This window comes from Strigops habroptila, chromosome 2 (genome assembly GCF_004027225.2).
Source record: "Strigops habroptila isolate Jane chromosome 2, bStrHab1.2.pri, whole genome shotgun sequence".
NCBI lineage: Eukaryota > Metazoa > Chordata > Aves > Psittaciformes > Psittacidae > Strigops > Strigops habroptila.
In genome coordinates, this window is record NC_044278.2 from 48,433,863 (window position 1) to 48,441,848 (window position 7,986).

Here is a 7,986-nt window from a genome sequence, read left to right on the forward strand (position 1 = left end):
CCCGGCGCCTCCTTCTCTACCCCCAGCACCCCTCTGGAGCGGTCGCCGCCAGGTAGCGTTCTCTTCGACGAGGAGAGCCCCCGAGGGAAGCGGAGCCCCGGCTGCGAGCTGCCCTTCCTGGCGCGCACCCCCTCGGCTTCGGCGCTGAGCGGACCCGCCAACAGCATCTTCTCCTCTCCCCGGCGCTGGCTGCAGCAGAGGAAGGGGCAGCCCTCCCCGCCCGGGCCTCGCCCCGCCGCCTACGTCGTGTGGAAATCCGAGGTAAGCCCGCCCGCCCGCCCCGGGGGGACGGGCACCCGCCGCGCCGCCCTTGCCCGCGCTCCCGCCGGGCGCTCCGTCGGGGCGGCCCCGCCGAGCACCGCGGCCGACGGTCGTCGGGACGAGGCGGCCCCGCAGGGTCACCGCCGGCGCCCTCCCCCGTGGTGGTGGGTGTCCGCGGAAGGGCAGGGCACAGCCCGGACTGCGGTGGCGGTGCTGTGGAGGCCCCCGTGGGAAACGGAGCTCCACAGTGTTGGTGGGGCGGATGGCTGCATTTGATGTTCCCTCGACGGGCTCCATCTGCAGTTGTCCCGGGTGCGTAAAACCTTCCGCTCCCAGTTTCACACCTCGTAAAGAGAAGTATGCGATGGCTTCTAACAAGATAGACAAATTATTTTTAATGTGCACACACAGTGAGCTGTGATTTATTTGACAACGTACATGTGTCAAAACCACATGAGGAGCGATCCTATTCCAAGACAAATCCGACTTTGCAATGCAAATATTTATTCATTTAGCTTGGATGTCGTTGGGCTGCTGATATCGTACGATGTGGACAAATGTATTCAAAGAATGTGGCATTGTTTTTTGATAGCTGTTGCTCGGCAAGTTGGTCACGCACTGCCCTTTGTAGTGGGAGAAGAAGAAATTTTTGTTTGAAGATATTCTCCATCCAGTTTGTGGTGATGAGGTTTCCCGCTTAACTGTTTAGTAGTGCCTTATGGAGCTTTTGGGTTGTGGTCAGAGGCAGCCTTTCCTTTTTATTTCCATTTCCATTTCAGATTTATATATTATACATATCCAGTATTAACTGGATCAATCAACAAAACAGCCCCATTGTTCCAGTCAGATGCAGAAGTGATGAAGAAGGATGAAAAATCATTACCTTACACAGTGATCTGGCATCTGAAGCCCAACTAGGCACTATGGTGGTACATGATCACCAAAAGCAGTTTATGAGGGCAAAGGCTGCCCCTGACCCAAACAAATCCCCGCATCCTCCTGATAGCTTGGGGTATAAAAGTGGTCACCCTTTGCCACTTGGGATGGAGTGTCACCACTTGGGCAATGACTTCAGGCGTGATGCTGCATGGTGTTGAAAGAGGCAGTGTAATAACCCAGTAATAACTGGGTTATTATTGTCTTGTTATCAGAAGTTACCCTTAGCAGTGTTTCAACTTGGTGCTTGAATTGTAATAGAGTTAAAAAGTCACGATTTCAAAGGGCTTTGTGGATTTTGCAGTGTCAGTGATAAACACCTCTGAGGAGACAGTAGGTAATGACCTTTAGATGCTCACACTAATTATGCAAGATTTCCTATGCAGAGTTCCCTGGCTCATCCCAAGACTCAGAGGTTGATCTCCAGTCCACAGACATAAGAGGGTCTCCCTGTTTTCACTGAATCCACATGAAGGTGTTGGACACTTGGAGCACTTTTTTCAAATCTTTGCATTGTCAGACTGTGTGGCACGACACATCTTCAGGCTGCAAATTCATAAGTATGACTTGTTTCCCTAATTTGGCATGTATCTAGCATTTTTAAATAGTCAAACCTATTTTTTGGGGGACGTAGTATGTTACTAATAACATGATTGCAGTATAGTGATGTAATTTATAGTTAAATTTGATTCAGTGCAGTTTCATGTGATGTTGACAATTTGCTGTTTTCTTGGCAGTTGAACCTGGGTAAGAATCTTTCATACATTTCAGAAATAGGTGTTTACACTAGCAAAGTGTGGTCTTATATTTTGGAGTCATCTTTTCTATTGGTGAAGCCTGATGTTTATTGTTACTGAGACATATGTGTGAGTGTAGTTTGAAAAAATAATCACCTTTACACTAGGAAGAAAACCCCTCCATGTGATTCTGTTGTAAGAGAACAGTTTTGGGAAGGTCTGAGCCCCGTGCTGTCAGGACAAGTGAGTACCCACATCTTTGTGCTGTCTCCCCATGCCTGGGCTGGGTTGTATGTCAGCTGCCATATAACTGGATACCTGCTGGTTTCAGCGTTGCTATTTTCAAGGCGTTATACAAATATTAACTTATTTATAACTCTCAGCAATGACAGATATGAATTATTTTAATCTATATTTTAAAATAAACTGCACATACATAATTGTTATAATATTCCCCCTCTTATTGCAGGCATGCATCTTAATGGTCATTCAGCTTGGTTTAATCATAAAATAGAATTTCTCATAAAGGATTTAGATGTTTGCTTTCTATTTAGTCTTTATTGGACAGTGACTTGTTCAGTTTTTAGGACATGAAGGATTCTCTACCTCTGGGGCTTCGCTCTAGCTGTGGCAAAGCAAGCGTGTTGGAGGAGGTGAAAAAAGCACATTTTACTGGGTAAAAAGGAAATAATTATAATATTGTAACTTTAAGAGGTCCCATTATTTAAATCATTGTGTTCTCAATAGCAAATCTATAGTTTCTTTTCTTTTTTCAGCTTTGAAAATGAAATACATCATGGCTATGATTTTACTCAGCTGTAAAAGGCAGCTGAGTAGATGACTGCAAGCGTGGAAGCTTTGGTTTGAGGACTTACACGTTCCCATCCTATTAGCTGGCTAATAAAAGAAGCATTTGTTGCAAAAAGTGTTTTCTTTATGTTCGTTCTAACACCTTTAGTAAAAAACTGCACTTTTTGGAAGATATTTCTCTAAAGCCATTGTCTGAGAAAAAGGGTTACGCGCTAAAAATAGTATTTTAGGAGATATCTGTGGGCATAATTTCCTTCCCCATACCTTAATCTCTAAAGCATTAAAGAAATGTAAAAATGCCGTGGAGATTTTCCCTTCAGAACCCCTCTAGAGAGAAACTTCAGAGCAGTACCTCCTTCACCTGTCCAGTCCGGATCTCCACCCGTCTATCGGGACATGGTGGGGATGCGGTTTGCAGCATGAGCTCGGCAAATCCAGTCCGTGGACAGCCTGGTGCTGCAGGGCTGCGGGGCAGGAGCTCCTGGCCCAGCTGTGTCCATGTTTTAAAGCGTGCACTGAGCGCTCCCTTACCAACTGATCTGTGATTTCTGTGTATGAGGCCAAAATAGCTTTGATATTAGGTCAGGAGGAGGATGGATGGAAAGGTTGCAGCTCAGTTCACACAGCCGTTCATAAACATTTTTTAATGGAACAGCAGAGTGCACAGGGCATTTCCAGTTTCAGCAGTAAGGTCACACCTAAAGGCTTTACACAAAGTAAGGTGTTAGACCTATATTCTTGGATCCACAGGTATTTTAATATGGAGCATCATGTGATAGAGGTGTCTCCCATGCCTGGGTGATCTGGCTCTTCTTTGTTGACATGCAATTTTATTCACAAGGATATTTTATGACTGTAAGTGTTATTTTCAGTAAAGCTTTACTATGCTGACAAACATACTTTCTCCATTCTAGTATCTGCTCATGTATAAGCTGCTTAAATAGAAAACCCATTCTTGGGTCTGTCAAAATCAATGCCAGCATTTCCAGTAGTTTCAGTGGGGCAAAGCCAAGGGAGATTTGTAACAAGGGAAAAAAGTATTCATCCTCAATTCCCATCAGATCTCAGCTCTCTCTTTAAGCCATTTTCCTTAAAGAAAATGAACTTTCACTTATAAAATTAAGTCTGACTATTTTGCTTTCATGGAGTGTTTAATAAAGTTAAGTGACTCTCAAAGTAAACTAAATATCATGGAAAAAGGTGGTAAAAATATGTAGAGAAACCTTAATGCCTTGATTCTGCCAACATTTAGTCATACATTTATGCTTAAGTATGTGAGTAGTCCCATACAAGTTAAGGGTGCAAGTGTTCTACAGTGACTGACTGGAATACCTTTGCCAGGTGAAAAGTCCAAAATAGCTCAAAATGAATAGATTGGTGTGGAGTCTCGAGTTGTGTTAATTCTTCTGCTTACTTTTTTGTCATAAAGACGACAGCATGTGTATAACAAATACAGCAAATCATGTGAATGTATCTGAGTGATCTCTTTGTTATGATAAACCAAATGTACACACTTAAACTTATATGGCCTGATTATTTTGTTATCATACTCCGTGTGTTACTGACTAATTAAACATTAACATCTTCAGCTAATATGCTCTTTTGGGGAAGAGCTTTTTTAAGGTGGCATAACACCTGCAGCCTGCAGCCGCCAGAAAGCATAGGCAGCATCATTAATTGTCAGCTTGCTTCTTGGTGCTGTCAGGTTGCTGCAGCAAGTTGTCTCAGCCCTTCCTCACTTCTTCCTCCTCCTGGCACAGCCTGCAATTGACCTGCTTGCTTGCTCAAGGAGGCTTTCTATTGAGCACATGGGGCAAGGGGTTTCCCATGGTGTGGGAGGGAAGGTTGCCCTGGTTCCTCACCAGGTTTTGGGGGAGAAGCCAGGAGCTGTCTTGGTCTCTCCAGAGCTGTTGGCTGGTGTGAGTTGGAGATGCTCATCTGCAATATCAGAACAATGTTAGTTAGGCTAAATTGTTTTATAACTTCTGTTTGGGTGATACTGAGTGATCATTTAGGGCATGGCTATCGAAAGTAGTGAGCACTCACAACACCAGTTTCAGCTGATAGGTGCCTTGAGAGGTCAGCTTCTCTAAATTCTTGCTTGATGCTTCAAGAGTTTGAATCCCTTGGGAAGGCAGTCTCGAATTCCCTCTTTCTGTATCTCTTTGCTTGCTAAAGTTTCCCCTTGAGCATCACTGGTTTTTTTGCAAATTAATTTTAACTCAATTTTTCCAAGTTGCTGTGAATAGCTAGCTTACTTATTACTGCTTTTTTACAGCCAGTGCTTGCTTCAAAACTATGCTGATGGAGGGACATACATGAAAAATGCTTTCAGAGGTAAAGGGTAAAGCAAAATCCTTAAAAATTGGGCAAACTGAGAGGTCACACTCCCATAGGGAAATATATATATATATTTGGGTGCTTGAAATGAGTATTTTTCTTTGAGATTAGTGGAACAAGTTGTTTTGTAGGGAGAAAGGACTGATTGCATAATGAAGTTTTGAGGAGAAGAACTGTTCATTGTGGATTTAGAGAAGGGAGAGCTTTTCGTTATTTTTACTTCTGCTATTCAACTCATGAGCAATGATTGCTATATATATTCTGGAAAAAAAGAGAGAAAGAAGGCAGTTTTCTCCTATCTGTTAAGATGCATGAAGAAAATGTGAAATAGAAGTATATATGCTGCATCACTTTCAAAAGATCTAGCATGAGATATGTAAGCAAAGACATCCTTTCCCCAGTTTTCACTAGGCATTACACTTCAAGTGGTGCTGATGTGATAGCATGTTTGTCAAACCAGGGGTTAAGCTGAACCTTTTGAGATGTAAAAGCAAAGCTGCTGCACTTAGAACTGGGGATGAGGTTCTAACACTGAAGGCTGCAATAGTTCACGTCATCTAAGGGTCAGCACTCCCCAGTAAAATCATTATACATGCAAATATTTTAATGGAATGTCTCCTCAACATTTAGTCCCTTGTGACAATGCCAGATTTATTGCTCTCCAGTTGCCATAGTCTTACAGGCTTTATCTTTGTTGAACTCTAGGCCTCATGTTTTTTACTTCATTGCTTCTGCATTTGCCTGTGTTTATTGTGTGGCTTGTTATGATGAGATGCTCCAGAACTGTTTCCCTATCAGATGGAAAATTTGTTAGTCTTTGGGAAGGAATCACAGGGAATGTATTAAATTGCCATCAGCACTGGTTGATCTTTTTGCCATAATGATCTCTGAAGAATGACATGTAGCTGAAGTGTGAGCTCAGTGTCTGTTACACTTATCCTTAAGCACCTTGACCTAACCCAGACATTTTTCTATATGGGTGGAAGAGAGATTTGAACATATTCCCATGTAGAGCCCTGATTAATTGTCCAGGGAGCAAAATGGAGGTCTACCATGTTTAAAAGTTTTTTTGTCACTTACTTAGGGTTTTTTTGGTTTTCCTCTGAACAGTTAAAAAACTGGATACTCCCCCATCATCAAAATTGTCAACTTGTCATTTTTCCTTTTGAGGCTTTCTAATAGGATGAATGAGAAATATATTTTGGAAGGTTTTTGTTTTGTTTTGTGGTTTTTTTTCAAGTGAAAAACTTTGTGTGCTGGTATTTGTGTTCTGCTTTATTTTCTTCCATAAGACACCCTGAAACACAAGACACACAGATTAGTTTCAGCCTAAGTCTGTCCCATTCAATGCTGTAAGAGTTCTATACTTGCAAGATTTGGTAGGCAGAAATGTTGTGGGTCTCATATGAAGAGGAATGCCATTAAAAGTGACTAAATATATTCAATATTTCTGAATTTGGCAAATGCACTCTTCGTATTCCCAACTAAATTACGTCTGAAGACATTTGGTGAAAATATGGGAGTTGACAGCTAGGACAGACAGAATTCTCCCCAAGTGTTCATTGCTTAAGTAATGGGAAAGGAACTTGTGAAAATAATAGAAATGAGACTGTAAAGTATCTTTGAGCAGCCTTTAAAATATCAACAACCCAGACTGCTGTCTTGACTTCATGGCGGAGCTGCAGCACATTTATCTTTGCAAACTTTCTTGGATGACAAGAACTGCAGCTCTGACAATTTGCAGGTGGAGAACTTTCCGGGAGTCTCTCTTCACTCTTCTGCAGTGTTGTGGCTGTATAAGCATATAGGTATGAAGCATGTTTTGGGGATTTTTTTTTTCCTTCCAGATGTAAATATCATAATGGAAACCAGCAGGGAGTTCTGAGCAAGTAGGGCTGAACACTCATGATTCTATGCTAGTAACTAAAGCGTATCACTGTCAGAATTGCAGAGTTGAAATCTTAATGTAAAAGGTAATGAAAATGAAGGTTATAATGGCAATACTATCTTATCAAACATGTCTCATTAAACATGATATAATGCTGCTCATATTTGGTATTCTGGCTATGTAGTGTAGCGTTTGAATATATAAGGATCACTGGAATTAAGCTGATTTTTAAAACATAGCTTTTGTACATCCTGGGTTACACTGGTTTTTAACTGAACCAGGTATCTGGATGGTGGGAGAAGAGGACAAATATTCCTTCATCTTAACGGAAACTGGAAGGGGAGCAATAAGGAGGTAAGAAGAAAATTTAGACTTCATTGGAATTTGATATTATGACTCATTGTCCAATTTTTCAAGGTATTGAGCTGTCAGATTTTGATGTGAAAGAGTACTCAACTATGTGCTTTACTTTTGGCTGGTGAATATTACCTGTCAAAACAGAGTATCAGGTAGGAAGCAAAGCCTTTAGTTCTCATTCAGTACTGGGAATCTTACTTTCCCTCTCTTGAAAGCTTTTATATCTATTGTTTTGTGCAGATTTTTAAGCTGTGCTGTTCACAAAATATATATATATATTTTAATCTATTCTTATCCTATAACAATAATACATGTCAATGGAAAAGCATGCACAGGCTTTCTGGTTGAGTTTCAGCTTTTCCTATATGTGTACAGACTGGCTATTTCAAGTTACATGTCTGCTCCGCTCTGGTTGTCAGCAAGAAGTTAGTAAATCCCTGGGAGGGTTAAGAGTGTTTTTAAAGGATTTGATGAGCTTCCAGTGCTTGACTCTTGCCACATTGTCATACTGGAACCAGATGTTGGGTACCACATGTTCATGTTTTTGGAGCTAAGTAGGTTAGGTACTGTGTCTCTGGCCCGTAAAAACAAACATCAGTTTCCCACCCTAAAGCTCTCGCCCCTGGGTCATCATCCTCACGATCCTGGCTATGGGAA

At 41.8% G+C, this 7,986-nt stretch overlaps 1 long non-coding RNA gene across 2 annotated transcripts; it reads left to right on the forward strand.

Annotated features, from left to right (window-relative positions):
- On the forward strand, positions 1–2,859 carry LOC115604392. Of its 2 annotated transcripts, XR_003990262.1 has the most exons (5): positions 1–261; positions 1,584–1,757; positions 2,102–2,177; positions 2,515–2,610; positions 2,711–2,859. It is a non-coding gene; the product is annotated as an uncharacterized LOC115604392 (long non-coding RNA). The 2 variants fall into 2 exon arrangements; XR_003990261.1 differs by having other exon boundaries at positions 2,102–2,610.
- The last annotated feature ends 5,127 nt before the right edge of the window (positions 2,860–7,986 follow it).